Source organism: Pleurodeles waltl, chromosome 3_1 (genome assembly GCF_031143425.1).
Source record: "Pleurodeles waltl isolate 20211129_DDA chromosome 3_1, aPleWal1.hap1.20221129, whole genome shotgun sequence".
In the NCBI taxonomy this organism is placed as follows: Eukaryota; Metazoa; Chordata; class Amphibia; order Caudata; family Salamandridae; genus Pleurodeles; species Pleurodeles waltl.
In genome coordinates, this window is record NC_090440.1 from 1011881907 (window position 1) to 1011906600 (window position 24694).

The window sequence follows — 24694 nt, forward strand, 5'->3', positions numbered from 1 at the left end:
TGAAGAACAATGTTTTAAAGAAAACAGATCATGCTGATGAACTCAGTCATGTTATACGAAGCTGAGATGATCAAGACGTTATTTCTACTCCCACTTCAGTATATTGAAATGCCTTCATAGGATTTTAGGCAATGACAGGTCAGATAATATCTGACTTACTGTATTAGCCACACCGGTAACCTATGGCTAGGTCAAGAGCTCATACAGCCTATGCTCAGCAGCACTGAAAATGGAGGGTGCCAGTACTTAATCATACCCTATCTCTCAGACACTTATGTCCCTGTAATTCCAGAGGCTCAAGTTCTTTAGAGCACAAGGCACTCCACTAGCTTTCCTACTCTTAAGCTTTTTCTGTAGTTCTAGGCTATACATATACATTGAGTATTAGAGACAGGGAACAGGAAAACCTGTCAGAAAAGCCCATCTCTCCTTGGAGTGATTTTGGTAAAGGGTCTAAGAACACCCAAGCACTGAGACAGAGAAAACTCTGACATCCATCAAACAGAGATGCAACAGGCCAAGCTTTAACTTGCCATTCACACCAGAGCCATACCTTGCATATATGACATTTAGAAGGCAGAGCTAGCTCTCACCTGGCAACAAAATAACTTCACTGCACTTGTCAAGTTCAACACATCTGTCCCTCACCTGTCACAAACAACACAAACACTAGTGCAACTGTGTGCCTTTGTTGGACCAATCCTGTGCTCAGCTATTTGATGTCCTTTCAGTGTAGACAGCATAGCTACCCCTCACCTTTCAAAAACGACTTAGCCATAAGTCTCTTTCCAGAAGAGCAGACCTACTTCCATTGGCTACGGACAGCAGAGCTATTCCTTTCTGTACCGATTTACCCATGAACAGATGTATATCTGTCTCAGTGGTTGTCTTCTTGTCAGTCTTTCTACATACATATGTCTTTTACAAGGAACCTTGGGACTCAGAGCCTTATGAACAACTACTAATAAGGCAAGCCAAGAGAAAAAGTACCACAGGCAAAGGACAACTCTGGTGCAACAAGGAGACCTTGGCACAAGGGAGACAAAGACAGACAGACTCTCACACTGAGAACTATTTAGCAGGAAAACACAGGGCTGGTACATCCAAGAAAAATAGAAACTGTTCAAGAAAAAAGGCAGATCTGTTGCTACTGCAAGATGTGTGCTGCCTATGAAACACCATTCTGGATAAATCCCTCATCTGAAAACCAATCCACCCAATATTACTCTGGCCATTGGAAGGGTAAATGCCCTTCGAGAGAGGCCTTCCACTACAGCATAAAGCATGCATGAGTCTTCTGAACAAAACATAAATTCTAGAAAAACAAGAAATTGTGGTTCCCTTGAGCATGTGTATACCTTTTAACATAACAGAACAGCTGCAGGATCTGTGAACTATATGACACTTTCAGTGGGGACTGATGCTCAGCGGAGTAGCAGATTTTGTACATAGATTCAGATCTGCAAACAGCAAATAAATCTATGCAACTACTGTAGGAATTATGGAGCAGGTTGGAGGAGCCAACCACACCTCTAGCTGTCACTTCCATCTAAGTGATGCCCGTCCATGCTCTAATCCATGTTCTAATCCAGTGGTTCTTAACCTTCTGACTTCTGTGGACCCCCACTGAATCATCACTAGAATCTGAGGACCCCCAGTGAGTGATTATTAGAAGATGGGGACCCTCAGTTCAAGGACTGTCTATGATATGAGTATCAAAACAATATACAAAAACACAGAAAAAAGTATACACTAAACGAATGTTCAAATGTTGAAATATTTTGTTCAATTCACAATCAAATGTAGGAAATGTTTTTGACTTTCCAATTTTCCTACTTTATTGTGTATACTTTGTTATTTTTTAATGTACTCATTTTAATATTATTTAATTCGGTAAAACAATTGCAGACCCCTGAGTAGGCATCATGGCCCCCAGGGGTCCTCGGACCAGAGGTTAAGAAACACTGCTGTAATCTCTTTGTGCCCACAATATGCATAAAATTTACCACTAGAGATATATTCAATTTCAGAATTTCCTCTGAATACTCATTCAGCTTCACAATCCATTACCTGGAAATAGTTTGTGAACTGTAAACGCCATTAGTCACAAGATTTGCCAGTAAGCTTTATTTTATTCCTTTTTTGCTTGGTGGAAATACAAGTAGCTCTAAAACAGTAGAACAGTTTTACTTGATTCACCAGTTGACAACAGCTTTGTTCAATAACAATATTTTTTGTTAAAAAAAATTGAAGATTTGTTTGCCTTTCACCAAAATATTCCAGTACTGAAATTGGAATAGTAAGTAAGGCTCATGTAGTATTTCAAGAAATGTTGCACTTTGTCCATTGCTTGTAATTCAAGAGTAATTATTTCTTCAAGACAGGACCACAATGCTTCATAAAATGTGTCTGAAATAAACAGCTTGTCTAGATATCAAATGCTAAGCCTGCAGTGACATTTCAACATATTTGTTGTTGGCTTCAGACCATCAAATTCCTAACAGACTCCTGTTTCCCTTTTTTGATTGAAAATCCATATTCTGCTCCATAAAGTACATGGACTAATTTGACATACACAACAATTTTAAACAATTCTTTTTAAAACTTCAACCTGCATCTTATTGCAATTTTTGTCTCTTATCAGTGTACGCTAAATACATTTTAAACATGGCTATCAAGCATTTGCTTACATGTGCAACAGCTTTCTTGGAATGATTTGTCTTAAAAACAAAAGAAAAACTATGCCAAGAGGATCACTGTATTTGTGTACACATGCACATTGGCAATTTTGGACTCTTTTGCTTTAAGAAAAATCATGAAAAAATGTCAACAGTACATTTATGCACACATGCAGTGCCTGTCTTTGAATGTTTTTTCTTAAAGCATAAGATAAACCATTCCACAATTTCAGTTACACATGTGCATGTTTTGGTGGCCATTAGGAATATTCTAAAATGTATTTAAAGATGCGGCGGGGGTTGATCAGTGTGTGAAGGGTTGACAGGTACACAAGTGCTGTGGTATCTACATTTTTAATAAAGATAGCAGTAGAGAAAGCAGTGTGGGAGCCTGTAGAGACAGAGAGGGGTAGAGAAAATAATTCCTCTGCACTGCAAGGTCTGATGTGTAAGGATGCAACTCATCCAGTCAAAACACTGTGAGATTGTAATTCTTCAAAAAGACAAACAGAATAATATAGGGGAAAGCTAATATATAGGGAACTGAAGAAGACAAGAAAGCCACTGAATTATAAGCAAAGGTCAGACATAGATCACATTCTAATACCAATACCCCAGGTGAGATATTTGCCACGTGTGGCAAATACCTCTGTTAGACCTGTCAGCCTTTGGGTGGGTTTCCCTCAAACATTTCGCCTATTTGCCACACATTTATGCTGATTTTGTTTTGTTGATCTTGAGACTCTGAGCACTTTATAACTGCTGGCCAGTGCTATAGTGCATGTGCTTGCTCCCCTAAACATGGTTTGATTGATACACCCACAGTTAGCATTTTTACTTTACTAATAAGTCCCTAGTAAAGTGCACTACATGTACCCAGGGCCTGTAAATGAAATGCTACTAATGGGACTGCAGCACAACTTTTGCCACCTACCTCAAACATCTCTCAGGCCTGCCACTGCAGGGCCTCTATGTGCAGTGGCACTGCCATGTTGATTTGACCTTTAAAAATCTCTTGCCAAGCCTTAAACTCCCCTTTTATTACATATACCTCACCGCTAAGGTGGCCCTAGTTAACCATAGGGTAGGCTGCTATGTAATTAAAAGGCAGAACATATAGTTTAAAATTGTACATGTCCTGGTAGTGAAAAAATCCCATATTCATTTTTCACTACTGTGAGGCCTATCCCTCTCATAGGTTAACATTGGAGGCTCCTTATTATATTTAATAAGCTGTAATTCCTAATTGAGAAGGAGTAAATAGGTCATGCTTAGTACCTATGAAATATTAATAAGAAATTCTCTTTAATGGTAAAGTTAGGTTTATCGTCACGATTTTCAAAATGCCACTTTTAGAAAGTTGGCATTTTCTTGCTCTAAACCCTGTTGGCCTGCAGCCAGTCTTCAATACACGTCTGTGTTGGGTGACAGCTCAATTTTGTGCATTCCCTCTAGAAAGCCACACACAAAAGAGCTTAGGTGTGACTGATGGACCATCAACATCCTGGTGGGCCATCCTGTGCAGGATGGGAGGGAGGAGCTGACACACCTGAATAAGCAGTGTCCTGCTTCAACACAAAGGCTACATACCCCCCTCTAGTGAGTCTGGAGCCAGGGCATGAAGAAAGGACCTCTGTGCACTTCAAAGACCCTTCCTTGAAGTCACCCCCACTTCAAAGACACAATGGGGTATAAGTACTGGAACTCTGAACCTACCAAAGCAGTACACTGTGGGATCTGTGAAGAACTCTCCCAGGCAGAAGGATTGCTGTGCTGCTTCAAGGATTGACACCCTGGACTGCTGCTCGGGACGAATTGCTTTACTGCTTTGCTGCCCTGATGCCTGCTGCCCACTGCCCTTCTGAGGGTGGACCCAGAGTGGCTCCAAGAGCTTGATGGCTTTCCTATTGTTCTTCTGAAGTCTCAGGGACACAAAAGACTTCCAACTCATCCTCAACAGCACCTGGACTTTGCTTGCTGCAAGCCTTGCCCTGCCAAGTGGTGCCAATCTTGTCCTGGGCCTTTGGAGGTGGCTATAAAGTGCTGCTACAGCTAAGACCTGCCCATCAACACCATTGCACTGATCCAGTCCGTCTCCAGCAGTGGCAATGCATCTTCGCTGCCGCAAGGATCAAAGACACTACATCGCTGTTGATGCAGCTGTATTGCCGCTGCTGCAAGGATTGGGGGCACTGAATTGCTGCTGACTGTGTAATTCATCACCTCCATTCCCGCTGCATCTCTGACTTAGAAAGGCTCAGACCTACTGCATCGCTTACATCTTCAGGATCAAAGAAATTAATTGCCTACCTTGCTCTCCACATCTTGTTGTTGACGGTGACGCATCTCGGAACCAAGGTACTGTTCAGTGGACCAAAGCTGGTCCTTGTATCAGATGAGTGCTTCATCGCAGTCGGCCTGACTTTTCAGATTTTACCCTGTCTAGTGCAAACAGATAGCCCTGATTGATGCTTTATGCTTCCAAGCACTGCAAATAAGTTTATTCTTTAAAAATGCATATCTCAACTTCTACTTATTGGAGTTTTGATGTTTTGTTCTTGTTTTGTTCATAAACATATAATCTATTTGTCTGCCTTGGTGTTGAGTCGTTTTGAGGTGCTTTAACATTGTGTTACTGTTCGATGTGTTGCACAAATACTTTACTTATTGCTTCTTAAGTTAAGCCTGCGTGGTCTGTGCCAAACTACCAAAGGGTGAGCACAGGTTAATTTAGAGTGTATCTGATCTACCCTGACTAGGCTTTTGGCTCCTGCATGGACAGGGTGCATACCTCTGACAACCAGAAATCCAATTTCTAACAACCATCTAAACAGATTGTTAAATAGCATATGAGATGTACTTTGCAATATCAGTATTTAACACAGTTCTGCATATTTTGACTTTTTACAGACCTTTCCACCAAGGTATTTCAACTGTTTTTCTATCAGAAAACTGTGGGAGTGTCATAATTATCTCACAACTGGTAATTCCAATCCCTGTGCAAATAATTGTATGCATAGGGATATGAATTTAGGCATGCATTTATAATGAGGGCATCCGTTCGTCTTGGATGTAATAAGTCTGTTGCTAACAAGCAGCTAATTCTGTCTATAGAAGAGACATAGGCTCTAATTACGAGTCTGGCGGTCCTGGGACCACCAGGCTTGCGGTGGCGGTCTGATCACCGCCAAAACAGTGGTCAGGCCACTACATTATGACCGTGGTGGTTTGGCTATGGTCGGATTGTTAGCACCGCCACTTTTCGGCCAACCGACAGCCCAGCGGTGCTGGCGATCTCAACCTGCCAGGGCAGCACTGCATGAAGCGATACCGTGAGGATTAGGACCCCTCTTTCCACTGGCGTTTACTTGGTGGTTTCACTGCCATGTAAAGGCTGGCAGAGACGGAGTGCCAGTGGCCCCTGCACAGCCCATGAACTTGGCATAGGCAGTGCAGGGGCCCCCCTGGCCAGACTCATCGCACAAATCACTGTTTGCTTTGCAGGCAATTATTTGAGTGAGGGGGTGCTGGTGCACCCGATGCACAACAGAATTGCAGCCGGACATATTACGAGCCGGTGTCAATGTTGTTTGCCATTTCCCAATGGGTGGAAACTCCGCCTGCCGATCCAGCGGGAAACTCATAATAAGGCCGGTTGGAAGGAGACCGCACTGGCAGTCTCCTGAAAGCTGGATTTGGCGGACGGCCTCTTCCATGCGCCAGACTCATAATGAGGCCCCTAATCTGTATCTAGATTCCTCAAAACACAGGGCTATAAGAAATACGTATTCCTAGAAGAGCCCCCAGGTAGCAATCGTGGCCAATAGTACATACTTAAAATATTTCCTACAAGAAATCCAGCGCGGTTTGATTGGGTAATTTTTATGCCGCTTAGTTCTTAAGCCCCCCAAAACGTGTGTGCATGGCCTACAAAAATTCATCGTTTTATTAAACAGTTAATTTCCTTCAGCAGTGAGGAGGAGGTGCATTACAATTATGCAATTACATAACTCAAGGCACAGCACTTGTGATAAAATCTAACATTATAAGCAATGAACTGAAGGTTTTCTGTTGTAAGTGTGCTTTATATTCATAAAGTAAATGTTCTGAGAATGCACAAATAAACAATCTAATTAGAAGATAAAGAAAATGTTGGCCTTTTTCACAACAAGCGAAATATGAGGATAACAGTTTAATGATTTAAATTAAATATGAAAGAAAGCCAGGAAGGCAAACAAAATACTATCATATATCATAATAAATACGATTTGCAGCTCAATATATGAATGTATTGCTTCTTTTGAAACTTTGTTAGTTACACTTGCCAAAGATCATCATATTTTAATATGTGACCTTTAGATTCTTGTTTTATTATATGGTTAACTTTGGGGCTGTGTAAAATTTTAATCAAGCTGGTGTGATCTGCATATTTTGGGGAAATTTGTATTATGCTTGTTACATGAAATTCCCTATATTATGCCATTACACCAGTCGTGTATTTATGCCGCTGTTCACGGCAAAATAATAATCTGGGAAAAGCGCAAACAACCAATGCAGGAAAAGCTGTTGTTCTTGGTAATTGTAGTTTTTGTGCTATTTTCTAACGACAAAATGTCAAAAATTGATACAAGGACACATTTCCTGTTAAAATATATCAATTAATGATAGACGTGCATTTTGCATATTTAGGTGTAATTTGTCAGAATTTTCCCAAAATGTTGCATAAATTAACCACCACCCCAGTTAACACTTGCAAAACATACATTCTGTGGCAAGCGACAAGCCAGCATTTTTGATGTATGCTCTAAGAGCTGCAAAGATATCTGCTGTATACGGCCTGTTGAGCGTTTTGGCATAATCCATATAAAGGTTTTGAATTCTGAATACTAATTGCGAATGCATAATCTTTCTCAAATTGTTGTTATGTTAAACATTTTCTAGCAAGAAGTGACAATAACTGTGGGTCTTTTAAGGTTATCTAAAGCTCACAAAGTTCTAAACAAGATTGACTTTTGCATGAAAATCAAGGCATTCTTGAACATTTCGTAGGTGAATGTGCTTTGTGCTAAATGATTTCCCAGAAAAACGTAGGGCATACTTTATAACTTGGTGGACGAGTTACCCTTCACAATGGTGACAGATATCCCGGGAAATCCGTCACTGTTGTGAGGTGTAACTTGTCCGTCAAGTTCTAAATCAGGCCCTTAATCAAGATATGCACTTGCCACCAAAATGGTTGCAACAGTTCCAGCATGTCAACAGAAAAAGCTAAGTAAGGTATGTATTCACACACAAAATGTTTGCAAGTGATGGGTGACAACTAACACTTGCAAGCAAGTGAAAGCCTGGCAAAGGAGTATGGCAGTTAAAATGGGAAACTGAAAACTACTGGGACCCCATTACATAGAGGGCGTGTGTTCCCTGTTTGCACCACTGCACACCTTCAAACAGGTGTGCCATGTGCAAACAGGGAAAGTGCATCCTATTATCTTGAATGCATTGCCCTCAGGGCAGCCCTGAGGTCCAGCTGCCCTGGGGGCAGTAGAATCAAGTGAAATTCAGCGCAGCTTTGAAGCAGCTGCTCTGTGTTTAACTGTGCAGGTGGCAACTGGCCCGCACTATAAAACGGGAGAGAGATCTGTCTTGGGGGTCCATAGGACACCTTCACCTCCCTTCAGAGGGCTGCCATCAGGCGGCACATTGGAAATGCACCACCTATTTGTGGCACACTGTCAGTGCCTCTCCTGACAGCTTCTTTGCCTCTACACTCTTGTCCATCATAAGGCATGGATGCAGAACTAAAGAGATTCCCTCAATTCAATGGGTCAATGTCCCCATGCAAATGATGCAATGGCTTCTTGAGATAGCGCTGGTGCAACAAGGGTGCTCACACTATCTATATTACAGAAGGGGCCACACAATTCTCTATGGCCCATTCTATAATACTAAAGAACCGCAGGGGAGTAAAACAAAGTGGGCACACATGCCCATTGCGCCCCGTGTCACTTTCTATAATAAAGCCCATGGTAGGCTAGATATCAGGAATTTTGGGAGATTAGATTTGCATAATCACAACTTCATGCTCCCATACTGGTCCTAAGCAGATACAAAGGTTTTCTTCACTAGTCTAAGATATTTAACTGCACTGGAAAAAAACTGAAATAATCTGACATAATTAAATATATTATGGCTGAAGGGTCTGTGACTAATACTATTTCCTCCACTTCTCTAAATACGGTGCATAGAATATTTTCCCTTTTGTTATTTTAGAAAGTACTTTTAGTCTTTTTTATCTTGTTATTTTTAAGTGGAATATATTGTATCTGATTTTAAATACTTGAAAAAATCACTTTTTACTTTGGTGCACTGCTGTTCTTGTAATCTTTTGGTATCCATACATGGAAAGGCTTTCAGTCAGCCTTATTTAGCTGCTCGTCTATTCATCTGTTATCCACTTTTGCTTATGCCCATCACAGCATACAGCATGAGGAAATGAGTCAGCTTACTTAATGTTATGTTATGCACTGGAATTTCTAGAGTGCACATCCACCAAACGGCCTCTTGGTGCAAGATAACTGTCTCAGCACAACCCGTAATAGTAGTTAATAGGCTTGCTTAAAGAGCTAAGCCTTTAACATTTGTCCAAACTTTCCATAGTTTGAGATGGTCTTAAGTTCTAAAGGCAGAGATTTCCAAACATGTGAGGCAGTGACTGAGAACCTGACTCCACCAGTCCTGTTCCTCTTGAATTGAGGAACTATCAAATAATGCAAATCAGTAGATCTAAGATCACTGGGGGGAGTACTTGTGATCCAAGATTTCATAAAACTGGACTATTCATGTGCAGAGTCTTAAAGATAATGCAACAAGCTTTATGCAGGGGTCTCTGTGCCACAGGGAACCAGTGAAGCTCTCTTGAGAATTATGACAGTGTTTAGGAAGTTTATGGATCAGCCCCACTGCCTGATTTTGAATCAGATGGAGCCTGCACATAAGATATTTAGGAAGACTCAGGTAGAAGGAATTGGTATAATCAATTCATGACTAATGCAATTAAAACTTGGACCAAGGTATCAGAAGTGAGAAATTCCTTTATCTTCTTAATTCTGCAAAGTTGAAGAAAGCAGGATATCTTTGAACAAATCTGCTGTTTTAAGGATAGTTCCTTGTAAATGATAAAGCCAACACTTTTTACCATCTTCTCAGGAGATGGGGGAGAACCCATCTCCTTGGGTCAAAGGCGGGACTCCGGAGGGCCAACCTATTTTTGGTGACTACTATCTCTGTTTTATCAAAGTTTAGTTTCAGATTGTTGCTGTTCATCCAATACCAGATGAACAACATGATGACTTGGAAATGGACCTTAGATTTAGGAATGTTATAAATCGTAAAAAGGAGTTGCAAGTCATCAGCATAATTAAAAATATTGATATTCATGTTTTTGAGAGAGTGAATCAGAGGACGGATGTAAAGATTAAACCGATGAGGGGAGAGAGAAGAACCTTGGCACCCCACAATTCAGATGGACTTCAGGAGAATTAAAGGGGGAAAGTCTATCTGATTGAAATCTGTCCTTTAAAAAAGAGACAATCCAATTGAGAGCTGCATCCTGCAGCCCTGCAGCTTTGACATAGTCAGCCAAAGGAGTACGGTTGAACGAGTTAAAGGACACTGACAGATCAAGGAGTACTACGGTTTTAGTGTTACCTCTATCCACGTCCTGACGCACGTCATCAACTACAGAGAGGATCACAGCTTCAGTCAAGTGTGCTTGGCGGGGATCAGGGTGGTCTGAAGCCTCTAAATGAACAGAGGTGTCGAGCTACATGCGCCTCAAGTAATTTTTCCAAACAATAGAGGAGGGACATTGGACAATAGTTTTTCAGGTTGAGGAGATCTTTACCTGCATTCTTTTGCAATGGAACTACAATTGCCCTTTTGAAGGAACTATGCCTTGATTGAGAGATTGATTTAGTAGAGATAGTGCCAGGTCAGAGAAGTGGATGAATACTATTTTTAAAACATTAGGAGGACAGGTATCATTGGACGATCCTGATTTGACTTTATCAGTAGGTTCATTAAGTCCTCTTTACTAATCTCGGAGAAAGACAATGGATTACTTACATTCATATTGTCAGAAGACAGACTAGTGTATAAAGGGCTAGATGGAATCCTTTTTTTGATGGACTCAATCTTATTAGCAAAAAAAGAGAGAGTCGCAAAGGTCTTGAGAGGGTGTGCTAGGTAAGATGATTCTGTCCGGGTTTCAAAGTTCAGAAACAATCTTAAATATCTCTTTAGAGTTAATAGGGGTGTTCAAGATCTCACTAGTAAAAACAATTAGCTTTACCGTGCCTAATCAGCTGTTTATACTCTTTAAGTGGTCATACAAAGATGTTTTTAAGATTGGGGGAGAAAGTATTGTACCATTTCAGTTCGGAGCGCTGCAGTTCCAGTTTAGCTATTTTCAATTCTTCTGAAAACCATTTAATGGCATCATGGCATTTTATCTGTTTAATTTTGCAGAGGATGGCATGAACATTGCTGGTTCGCACTAGCCATCCTGTAATTGTTTCCTCAAAGTCATGTATATCTTCCTTTGGTGACGGCACCAAATTTTTCAACTGACTACAAAAGGGCACCAAATTAACTCAAGACCAGTTTCTGGATAGAGAACCAGGGCCAGTTGGGGATTATGATAAATGAGGACTGATAGTGAAAAGGATATCTGATAATGGTCTGACTAATCATAGGGGACAATGTTTAAGTTCCTCAAAGGGAATTTAGTTGTCCAAATTTGATCCAGGGTATGGCCTTTAAAATGTGTTGGCTGAAATACTTGCTTTTTCAGGTTTATATTACTGAGGGAATTCATGAGGTCAGCTGCTTGCTGCCCACCTTTGTCCTCATTGGCCCAATAGTTCAAATCGCCAATTATTAATATATTGGATTGAACAATGATTAAGGACGGAATTGATTCTGCTAGGGTTTGAGCGAAATTTTGCATACAGTTAGGAGGGCTACATAAAAGGACGTACATCAAGGAGGCAGTGGAAGATTCAAGTTTAATTACCAAGTTTTACAGAAACTGAAGATTTAATGACATCAACGTCGTAAGTTTCAGATTTTTCTTGATTATTGGCACAATGCTGTCACCCAGCTTCCCTGCTACCCAGTTAGTTTGGAAGATGTAGTAATCATCCGGGAGAGCTGATAGTATGTCTGGGATGACTCATCTGTGAGCCAAGTCTCAGTATTATAGCAGCTCTGGAGTCTATGTATCTAATAAATAGAATATTTCAGACTGGTGTTTAAGCAAGGAGTGTGTGTTAAGATAAGCCACCAAGAGACTGGTAGGATGTGGCTTTTGTATTGTGGTAATGGAACCATTAGGACTGGAGGGAGGCAGAGGTTTAGGGTAGCTGTAAATGAGGGGAAGAGTAACATGAGTGTATACAAAGCCTCACTTACTTGATTGCATAGAAACCCTTTGGCTGTTTTGCAGTGTGAAAGACAAACATTTTTCTGATCACATGTGCACAGCTGCCTGAAAAGGAGTGTACTTCTTACATGTTTTTCTTAGCAAATCTGTGCCCACCATATTTTGACATAATAAGTATACAAAACAGTGATGGATGGAATGCTTGAAGTATTCATTTGGGCAGCATCCTGATCAATTGATCATTTTTATGTTTTTTTAACATTGATTTTTAATCTATTTGCATGACTGCCAGTGCTTTAAAGAATTGACACTAAGGACCTTACTACAAATGGGTTGGTTAATGCTGACCGAGGCATAAATTCCTGTTTATGCACATGTGAGAATTACGAGTTGGTAGGTATTAAACACATCTGATAATTATCCGATGTGTTAAATAATACCTTAATCTTCGTAAAATCTTGGCAGGTCAAACTTGTCAAAATTTTCCAGGGGGAAAAGCATACAGTATTTACCATATCATGCAGATTTAGATGCATTAAACAACAAACTCTCCATGTTATTCCCCACGAACCCATAACAGGTGTTGAAATAATAGGTAATAGGTGAAGATGTACAAGACATATACACATTAATGGGAATACTCATTGTTTTATTCATGTTTCTTCAGTTAATAGAAACATCTCAGCCATCTCATGAGTTCAACACCCAACAGACAACTCTCTGCATAGTCTCCCCAGCATTCTCAGAATCCTTACATCATAACTTTCAATAAGAAAGTTCTATATAGATATAGAGATACCCAATATCTCCCTTTTTCCAAACAAAAAAATAAAGACAAAGCAATAGATTTTAAGGTAATATGTAAGTCATACGCAATAGTAATGGATAAACAATACCTGTAAATGTAAAACAATATATGCAATAAAGCACAATAGATTGTTGCTACAAATTCAAACATAATCTTACATAAATCTTTGCATTTTAACCAACCTCTTACTCCTTCTAAGCCCCATACACACATAGGTTTGCACATTTGTGGGTGTGCTCACCACCTTAACTATTTTTCAGGACCATAATAATTGTTAAACTCTAAATATGATTGTCTTCCAATTTTACAGCATTACGAAACAATTTTAGAACTCTGAGTGGTGCTGAAAATCTTGAAATCTTGCCAACCCCATGGGGTTTCTTCACTCTTACCAAGTTGCCCACACTTATTTTGGTTTGACACACCAACCGTTTGTAGTCAAACAAATAACTCTCTTTCTTTCTCTACACCCTTTCATCTTGTCTTTCCCTCCACTCACCCACCCAGATTCTTATTATTCGTTCATGATGGACACATCAGAGAATTTGATTTCCTAACCCTATGCTACAATCTAGCGATCTGAATGGATTCTCTTAAAACCCTGTTGAATCTTTCAACCATGCCATTGGATTCGGGATGGCAAAACGAAAACTTCTTATGTTAGATTCCCCTCTTGGATAAAAAACTCTACCATTTCATGTGAGACTAACTGCACACCATTGTCCTTGAGGATGTATTCTGGTAACCCTTCCCTGCTAAACACCTCTTTTTGAAATGCCCCCACATTGCATGTTTCTATGCTTTTAAGTATGTGTATTTACGTCCAGTGTGAAAACGTCAATAAAAACTGTCACTTAAACTAACCAGATAAACTAGTTACAGGTCCCAAAATGTCCAGAGCAACCATTTGCTAAGCCTTTTCTGGAGAATCTCTCACCACCATTGGCTGCACTCTTGTTTTACTTACCTTGTCACTAGGCCTACACTCCTGACACTATCCGATAGACCTCTCCACCTAGATATCAAGAGAAGGCCACCAGAAGTGTAGTCTAATCCGCTTTTTGGTTTTTTCAAATTTCTCAATGTCCTTGATGAGCCAACTGCATTAATTAGTACAAGACAAACATTGGAGGAATAAATATAGTAACTCTCAACAACAATTCTTGCTGTAATGATAATTAACTCCTGGCATTCCAGTATTTCAAACTTTCTACACTCACTTCTTGCTTGGATTTCCACTCACTCTCAATCAACTCGATAATCTCCCGTCGAATTACATCAACTGTAACCAAATCTTTCCACTAATCTTCATTTACGATCACTTCTGTGACCTCACATACATTGTATTCACCAAGATCCCATGCCTCGTCTTCATCAAGCACATGCTGCGGAAACGTGGGAGACAGTCTGCCACTCTAGTTTCAACCCTGAGGATGCATTCAAAATTTTTGCAAAGTGATCACCCATTTCTGCTTCATATGACATCTAAACTTTTTTTAACAAAAACATCCTCAAGTGGTTTATGTTTCCTTTTGCCTACAAAATGCATTCCCCATAGGAATTTTGTAAGTTTTTTTATGACCCGGAATATACACAAATCATCTCTTTCACTAACATAGTACCTATACTTGGGACCTATTAGACAGCTGAAAATGAAAACAGTGTTTTTTTCTTCATTGCCTTTTCCTTGTTTTAATACTGCACCCAACCCTTTGGAGAATGCATCAGTGAGAGCATCAGTGAAAAAAACTGATTTTTCTGAGCTCTGTAAAAAAAAACTCTGTAAAAAAGGAGGCTCAGACAATACATTCTTTATATCTTGAAATTCAAGAGTTCATTCAGGTGACCATGTGCATATTACCCCTTTTTAACAGTCACAAGTGTGACTGACAAAATGGGAAACATATTTATTGTAATAATCAAACATTCCAAAGAATTTTATCAAGTCATCGTTTTCAGGTGTAGGTAGTTCCTCAATAGTTTTCACCAGATGTCCATTGGGTTTTACTCCCTCGTCAGCCAATTATACTGTCAACTTAAGAGCAAATATACATTTCCCTAGCCATTACATGGTTCTTATGCTCTATTTTTCCTATGAGATATCCATATAGCTTAATGCGCTGCCCATTCCATATGCCAATGGCCACATGCCCGGTTTACACACTTTGAATTTATTTATTCATAATAATCTCTAGGTAGAACTTTCTAAGAACTAACAAAACATTTGCACCATAGTCAAAGAACATTTTTCCCTTGGAAATTGGAAAATTGACCCAATCAACTGGACTTTTCTTTCCCTGGTGCCCTACCTGAAGAATAACCTCTTCACAATTAAGATTGTCATACTCACACTCATCTTCCAATGCCACCTCTTTTACTCTTTTAATCTGAGATCTGCAATACTTCCCATAGTGACCAGGTTTTCTATAGACACAACACTTGATCAACCAGGCTGGACATGTCTTCTCATTTGCAAGTCACCAGGCGCACCACACTTGGAACAGTTATCAACAAAATGTTTCTTTTGAGTCACCGAGTTTTTCCCCTTGGTGACACTCTGCATTTTTTTCTAAAGAGGATCCATCATTTTCTTTCTTTAACACATCCACGCATGCCAGCCAATGTTAAATTCTGTAAGCTATCTAGAACACTTCATCCAGTTTAGAGTCGTCTTTCTGCCACAATTCATCCCTGACTCTTTCTATAATATACTCCAACATGAATTGATCCTGAATGCATTCATCGAGAGAAACTTTAAGTTTCCACGAGGCACCCAACATGCGTAGATCAGTAATATAGTTCTTTATTGATTCTAATGGTGTTTGTACCCTTCTACCAAAATTATACCACTCCAAATGTGTGTTCATTTGGAGCAGATAATGGTTATCTAACTTTTTAATGCATGTTTCAAATTCATTCAAACCGTCTGCTCCACTGACCACAACATCAGGCAGGTGTTCGAAGACCTCTTGGCCTTCTGAACCTAAATAATGGAGCAGTAGAGAAGCTTTCCTTGTCGCACTTGAAGAGGTCCCACATACTATTCTATAGTGTGAAAACACTTTCTTCCATTTAGATCATTTAATTGTTGGGTCCCCTGAAGAGGACAGGGAAAATGGTGGAGGAGTGACTTTTTGCATTATGTAATATCAAAACTGCCAATCTAAATAAATACCAATTTCCATGCACTCAACCTCAGATCACTCAAAGTTCAGATATCTACCCTTTATGCCAATGTTATCCTTTGCCTTGTTCCTAATATTTATAATGTTCAAAACTAAAATAACAGTACTTTCTTCACCAGTACCCAGTAAAGTACCTGGGTTCTTCCTCAACACATAACTTGGTGCAATGAAATAGAAAGCCCCAAATGACTTTGCCATACACCGGTAATCGAAGAAGTACAAGAGAACTAAGGGGGTTATTCTAACTTTGGAGGAGTGTTAATCCGTCCCAAAAGTGACGGTAAAGTGACGGATATACCACCAGCAGTATTACGAGTTCCATAGGATATAATGGACTCGTAATACGGCTGGTGGTAAATCCGTCACTTTTCCGCCACTTTTGGGACGGATTAACACCTCCTCCAAAGTTGGAATAACCCCCTAAATCTTTCCAAGACAGCGAATGTCACCTCTCTACAAGGTTAAATATCTAAATGTCCTAAACATATACCACAAACCCTATGAACAAATAAAAGTACTGTGAGTTTGCTCAGCTGGACTACAGTGAGTTTTATTGTGCTGGCAACCAATCCATCTCACTTGTCTTGTGAACTATACCAGATGCCACATCACTCTCCTGCTGCATGATGTGTCTTGAACAAATGCGCTGGACACTGTCAATGCACAACATCACTTTCCTGATGCTCCTTCTATGCTGTGACATCCACACACCGTGCTAGAGCCGCAACGGTACAGAGGTGACTTTGGATTCCTCAGCAAATGGCTTTAACGGTTAGTCAGCTCGCACCAATCGTCGTGTGTGATAAAGGGCATCTAAACTTGTAATCGGGGCTTAAAACTTACTTTGCTTTCACTGCTTCCCATAGATAATACTGCACCACTTGCCCTTGATAACATTATCACCTAGGTTTATGAACATGATTAATCGTAAGTGTCCTTTACTTATGGGACATGTAAGCCAGTCATCTCTATACACAAACCTTTCTCTCATTCCCATATGGCAATCTAGTTGTGAGATCACTACTGACCTATAATATCAAAATGATATCTCTACTATAATTAGCTATACCATATGTGACGTCGCAAAGCCTACTGTTATAGGCAACTTGTTGTTTGTGTGACACCACGAAGACCAGCGGCGTCCCACTGGCAGGCCACGGTCAGATTGGCAGTCCGTGTCTCGGATGGCCGTTTCTGCCGTGGGCCACATTTTGGGTCGGGACCTGTTTTTTGGGCCACAGCGCGACCTGAAACTTTCCCTTTGGGCTCTGTTTCACGCTGCGCCCACCTTTTACCCCCCAAGTTTTACTTACCTGTTTTTTACTGTTTGTCTTCTTTTCTCCTTTTTTCCCTTTTTCTTTTTTGTTTCTTCTTGGATATATTTTCTCTTTCCCAGGAGTCTGTGTTTCCTTCCCTGCATGCCTTGCTCCCTACTTTTTATACTACAGCTATTTTTCCATTTATTTTAAAGCGGCTTTTCCCAATCCAAGATGGTGTCTTCATTACTTCCTGCATGTCACTTCCTGTTTATCAGTATATAAACACAGTTGGTCTGCTGTTCCTTGTGTTGCAAACACTTGCGTTCGGGTTGTGCTCCTCGCTCTAGTATCCTGTGATTTTGGACTTCACCTGCTCTCCCCTGTCTGCAGTTTTTGTTCCAAACTTTTTGTGCCTTACTTTTTCTTTCTTTATATCTTTTTCAGGAGTTCCATGATCTGAGATTTTTACCAAGTTTGTGTTTTTTCCTCTTCGACTCCTTCTGGAGTTTATGGCCTGCTTGGTGTTCTATTATCAGCAGCACCGTGGCTACTGGAAAGGGTCGTCCCTACCTCGGTCAATCCAGAACAAGCAAGAAACCTGGTGGTGCCCAGAGACTGGCAGATTACAGCGGTAAGAAGCATTCAGGTCGGGACAGTTTGAGCCAGCAGTTCCTTAGGTATACCATCAACTTCATCTGCCTCTGCCACCCGCCCATTCAAGTGATCCTTTTCGCTATCACATCAGTCATTGACTAATAGGATATATTTATGGTTGTCAGCTTGCTGCAATGTTCGATTTGACCACAGGAGAACTGGGAAGTGCTTAAACTGTTTACAACAAATTACAAGCTGCATATTGCATAAGCATTGATTTTACATGAATCCTACACCAGAAGAACGTGTTCATAGAAATTGGAAATGGAAACTAGCCAAGAACTGATTGGGGGAGAGTGAGGAGTGGAACCGTGTGCTATAAGGAATAAAATATTGCATATTGAATGAAAAAAGGATATTGAAATTCACATAAGAGGTCTTTGATCATACAAAGGGACTTGCCATTTGGCCTTACTGTTCTGTCTGATGACAGTGACAGAACTCCTGTGTCACTTGCAACAGTCTTATGATATATTCTGAAGATACTCCTACAGTATATCATAAGTCTACTGCAAGTGACTATGTCATGGTCTAAAATGGCATTGTATACATTGCATACATGTTCAGTACAACAAAGATATAGATAATATACATGAGGAAATTACTAAATACATTTTCTGTTGTAAATAGACATACCTTTTTGAAAGAAGCAAGAGGCGGCAGGCAAATCAACAAGCAAGGTTAAGACCAACTCTGCTAGCTCAGTGAAGGAAGGAGTCCTCCAGAAGTGCTTGTCACAAGGGAGCAATCCTCACATTCCTCACTTCCTTTCTGGCTGGTGTTTTCTGCTCTATTCTGTTTCCTGTTGCTTTCCTCAGACTAAAGGGTTTCGTTTTCCATACCGTGTGGGCAGAAGGTGTGTCAGGTGTAACCAACTCGGAGAAACACTTTGCCGTACATGACGACTTCCAAAATGAAGTAATTCGATATGCAGACGGCGTAATAGTGAGGTAAACATAAAATATGCATAACTTCATCTGCGAGACCAAAGCAAACATTACTGGCTGGGCCAGAACTGTTCAAAGTAGTTTCATTGTAACAGACAGTAGTCGCTGATGACTGATTTATTGAGCATTCTCCAAAGAGAGACGTTTCGTTTACAGTAACCAGCTTCCTGCTTCACCGTTTGGGCGTGGCTCTCTTTATTTTCCAGAAAAACTTGATGATCCTGAAACCTCCCTGAACATTTAGACCGTGTCTGACGTGTCAATTTTAGAACTTCAAGTAAGGATGTGTCTACATACACAAAATTCTTCAAACCATGTCTTAGTTCTGTGCTTTTATGTCAGGGTATGACAGGAAGGAGTGTAGAACATTTTTATTTTGTTAGTAGGATCTACCAATACTTCGCCCGTGTGCCCTCAGTTGCACTGACGTGTTTCTGTAGTGATACACAGTGCAGGACTGGCCAGTTATTCCAGCGGGCATTTACCCGGAGGGCTGGGGCCTTTGGAATACGGTTTTGAAGGACGAAGGCTGCTGCTGCCACCTCTGTCGTTTCCTCCAGTTCCGCCCGAGTTCATTGCAGCAGGCACAGACGTTTTTTCAGACGAGATAGAGGAACGAGAGAAAAGAAAGACAAAAGCTGAGAACTACAAAGATGAGAGAGGAGAAAGGGAAGGGTGCTGGTTGGAACATTTTTGCCAGTGCTGCTTTTGCTTCCCAGTCTGCCCCTGGGGATGCTTTTTCTTCTATGGAAGCTTGGGCTTTTTATTCCAGATGCTTGTGACACTTGAGGTGTAAAAACAGCACATTTGACAGTAGTTTCCATTGAATAAAGTTATACATGGTTTGATTACATGGTTGTGTTCAAGTGACCTGTCTTTGCAATGACCTTAGAAGCACAGCATGCCAGAGCACCAGCATGCATATGCATGCTCACAAGACAGCACTTTCATAGAAACCAGTCAGCCAACTTACTTTACAACACTCGCAAGAAGTAATTGTACACAGCAGTGAGCATGAGATAATAGATTCTGCTGATTCAATCACAGATTATTTCTGCTCCATCCATATCTTGTGCACTTCAATGGAAAGGAGTGTGAACGTAATCAGGTCCAGATTTTTCATGCAAAACTGTGCTAATGCAGTTTTTGTGTGAAAAAGTTTACTGCAGGCTAGCGCCATTCCAAGATGCTAGCCAGGCATCATATTTATGGAATGACAGTAGCCGGCGGTAAGGCCTGGCTAGCGTCATAAAAAAGGATGCTACCCGGGTGGGGGAGGCATAGGGGGAATAGGAGGTTGTGCATCAAAGGATGACACTAGTCTGGTTAGAGGCACAAAAATGCATCTAACCAAACTAGCGTCATTTTTTGACGTACAACCCCCATGGACATGATTCCTGTCTTAGTAAAGATAGGAGTCATGCCCACCACCCCAATGGCCATGCTCAGGGGACCTATGTCCCCTGGGCTTGGCCATTGGGCCGAGTGCCATGTAGGGGGTGCCCAAGTTAGGCCCCCCATGGCACTTTAAAAAAAAATTGAAAATACTTACATGTACTTACCTTACTTACCTGGGATGTGGTCCCCCCATCCTCTGGTGTCCCTCTGGTGTGGGTGGCGGTGTCCCTGGGGCTAGGGAAGGGCACCTGTGGGCCCATTCCATGGTCTCTCACCATGGAAATAGGCCCACAGGCACCCTAACGCCTGCCCTTACCCAGGCTTTAAATAATGGCGCTAACCAAGTTTAGCACCATTATTTAAGGCCCTCTTCCCCCCGTGCATGATTTTAGCACTGGAGATAAATATGCCACTAAGGCCATATCATCATTTTTTGCACGGGAATGCCTACCTTGCATCCCGGTGACGCAAGGTAGTTTCCCGCAAGCAAAAAATGACACTAACTCCAAAACTTTGTCGCTAGACAGAGCTAGCGCCAAAGTATAAATATGGAGTTAGGTTTGCACCGCATTTGCGTTTAAAACAAAATTATGCATATTTGGTGCAAACAGAGTATAAATCTGGGCCTCAGTTTGCCAGTACTGGACAATTTAGCTGACTGTGTAGATCAAGTGCTATAGAGGTTTGAGGACCACATATGTATTCAATATGATGATGAAGCTATTTGATCAATAAAACTATTTGACTCTGCAGGGGCCTAATCTTCAAGGATACCTTGGAATTTAACATCATATAGCCTTTTGGTAAAATGTGAATGTTATTTTGGACTTGTTTAGGGCATTGAGAACTTCTTGAGAACACCTCACTCCTACACGAAGTTTGAAGAGCCTTCTCTAGGAAGTAGCAGAATCTTGCCTTTTAATCTGGGCAGTGCCATGGAAGCTGGATTGTACTTCTCATTCGTAGCTCACCATTTTTGTAATAAAATATGGATGCACTCAGGTATCTCTTAGAATTTTAAATAAACTACCCTCGCAAAGGCAAAAAGCATGCTTGTGCTTTCTGTAAATTGGTATTAGAACAGAATGAAAGACATTTTTGGTGGGAGTTTCAAGGCATATAATATAAAGCTAAATTCCAACATGTGCTAAGTCATTATACTTCAAGGGAAGTGAACTTTCAAAATCAGGTTGAGGTTACTTGAATCATTCTTTGAATTGCTAGATAACTACGAAATACTTGCCCAATATCACAATTTTATAAAAGACTTAAATGATAAAAAAGTGCTTCACAATAAACAGAAACAACAGTAATTTGATGATTGTGTTGCCAAAAGTGACCCTTAACCAGCAACCCCAAAAATATATGCAAAACTATTATTGCAGAACGCCATTGCAATCCAATCACTGAGAAGATTAAAATTAAACTGGGAGATCGGCTGGACCTCATGTTTTCGACTGAGCAACAAATTAATTCATTGAGAAATGATGACACTATTACGTATATCTGCTATGCAGCTTGGAGCCTTTCATCTATTATAAAAAGTTGGTCACGTTGGTAGATTCTTGATTGATTATCGCATTGTGCTATACACTGGTGTCCCAAAAAAGTTATTTAGCATGTTCACACAAAAGAAGCAGAGCACCCGGACCTAGATGATGGTTTGTTCGATCTATCTAGATTCGGGCGGACAGTCGTGTTTCCACTGGTGGAATGATGGCCCAATGAACTTTGGCCCGTCTGTCTAAGTGCCTCTCCAAATGGTCTGCTGCATTTAGGGCTACATGTACAAAGAACCGGTTTTGCGACTGGCAGTTTGCGACTCGCAAAACCGGATGTACAACAGTGTAATTTACATTGTTTGCGATTCCCAATGGGGTCGCAAATGACCTACCTCATGAATATTCATGAGGTAGGTCGCAATTTGCAATCCCATTGGAAATGGCCACCCTCACAGGGAATATGGCCAGCTGGAGACAGTAGACCACCATGTCTCAGACTGCTTTTAAATAAAGCATTTTATTTTTTTAAATGCACCTTTTCCTTAAAGGAAAAGAGATGCATTTCAAAATCAAAAATGAAAAGTTTTCTTTTCATTTTTTTGCTGCCGTTCACAAAGGGGAAGGGGCCCCATGGCGACCCCTTCCCGTTTGCGAATGGGGTAGCACCAGTTTGAATCTGGTGCTAACTGCAATTGTTTTGCAACCGCATTCGCGGTCACAAAAAATCATACATACCATTTGGATTCGGTATTAGGAAGAGACGCCCCTTCCTAATACCGAATAGCAAAACCCAAACTGCGATTTGGTAACAAATTACCGAATCACAGTTTGTGCTTTGTACATCCCAAAAAGTATTTTTCAAGTCGCAAACAGGCCGATTCCGTGAAGCGGCCCATTTGCGACTTGAAAAATGCTTCGTACATCTGGCCCTAAGAGCGGATGATGCAACTGTCTTTTTTTCCCTGGTCAGGACTGGTGAGAAAGATTTGCAGTCACGACCCAAAACAAAAATACAGAATGACCCCGTGGCCTGAGAGAAAACTCGCAGTCTGGCAAGTCTGTAATTTGTTTTTGAACTATACTAACAAACTCCACGTTTGGGATATTGTTTTTATGAAATAAATTTTACTGAGTGGCCACAGGAAGGTGACTGGTGACTGTTCAGCAAAATTACACTACTTTCAGAGAATTCTTCTGCAGACCTTCAGTAGTCTACTAGATCAGTGGAAGTTATTACCTCCACCACTTAGCAGATAGCAAGTGGCTCACCAAATTCTAAGGGCCAGATTTACGAGGCCCTAAAGCCTCCGTGCGCCACATTAGCGTAATTTGTGTTATGCTAATGTGGCTCAAGGAGGCAATTCTCTCCATGACATATTAAAATTGCACCACATTGCGAACCCTTGTGCCACATTATCCCTGCGTCAGGCATCATGTATGCAAGCTTTAGGAGGCCTGCAAAAATGGTGCAGTGAAATCCTGTAGATTTCACTGCGCCTTTCACTGCTCCATTTTAGGTGTCATTTTTAGGACCTTCTCAGGACAGGCATTAAAATGGTGCACCTATTGAAATCAATGGGCCTCCTTGCACTTTGCTACACTAGAGTCAAATTTTTAACGCTAGTGTAGCAAAGCGCCACAATAGCATCAAGAACTTTGACACCATTGGTCTAACGATCGCCATGGTGCGCCGTATTATAAAAACGGTGCACACATAGGCTCTCATTACAACCCTGGCCGTCGGTGATAAAGTGGCAGTAACACTGCCAACAGGCTGGCTGTAATTACCGCCAAATTATGACCATGGTAGTGAAAAGTCAGATAGACAGCCACTTTGCCACACTGACCGCCAGGGTGGAAACAACAGCCACCACAGCGGTAGCCGCATACAGCCAGGCTGAAGCCAATGTCCCACCCACCCCATTAAGACCCTACAAGCCTCCACCTTTTCCGGGGCGGTACCAACAACCTCAAAACACTGGCGGAAACACTACACAGAAGTGAAAGGACTCACCATTGGAGACACAGGGAACAACCACACCGTCATGTAGCCCGAGCTGCATGTCTACCCAATGCTCTTGTACGTGCTGCTCCTCCATGAACACCAACGATGGTGAAGACGATGACGGTGAGGACAGCTGCCTAGCACATAAGGGAGGAGGGGAGGAAAAGAGAGTGACACACACACGCACAACACCCCCTCCCACCCCAAACACTATACACACAATCAGCTGTAGTAATAAAACATATATACCCTGTACCTCAGATGAAAAATGCAAGGACAACATGAATTAACCAAAGTGAGTGTAATAAGATCAACACAGTAGAAATAAGAAATATGCAATGTAACTGGTATATACAAATGTACAGTTCAAAGGACACAGCCCAGTCCTCAGTGTGCGTGGGCCACAGGGCCACAAGCCAAAGTCCTAGGCCCCACTTGTCACCTGCACCAACACGGAGAGAACACTGCAGGGGCATCCTCTGGAAAATAGGCAGGCACCTCATGGGGACGAGGAACTGGGGGGCACCTCAGCCGGCAGATGGAACAAGACCACTGGTTCTGGAGGGGGCAACATGCCCGTGCTTGGTCCTGGGGAGTGCAAGGCCACAGTCTCTCAAGTGGGTGACTTGCCCACATGCTCTTGAGGGGCAACATGCCCTGTGCTTGGTCCTGGGGAGTGCAAGGCCACAGTCTCTTGAGTGGGTGACTTGCCCACATGCTCTGGAGGGGGCAACATGCCCTGTGCTTGGTCCTGGGGAGTGCAAGGCCACAGTCTCTCGAGTGGGTGACTTGCCCACATGCTCTTGAGGGAGCATT

The 24694-nt window shown here is 41.4% G+C and overlaps 1 protein-coding gene across 2 annotated transcripts in view; it reads right to left on the reverse strand.

The window, feature by feature from the left end:
- Window positions 1-19008, reverse strand: part of LOC138284925 (dipeptidyl peptidase 4-like) — a 497709-nt gene extending 478701 nt beyond the window's left edge. Inside the window, exon 1 of one of the 2 annotated variants that reach the window (XM_069224254.1) lies at window positions 18663-19008. The gene's annotated coding sequence lies outside the window, so the exon portion shown is untranslated. The remainder of the gene's footprint in view (window positions 1-18662) is intronic. The other variant, XM_069224253.1, reaches the window with a different exon arrangement.
- Window positions 19009-24694: the final 5686 nt, after the last annotated feature.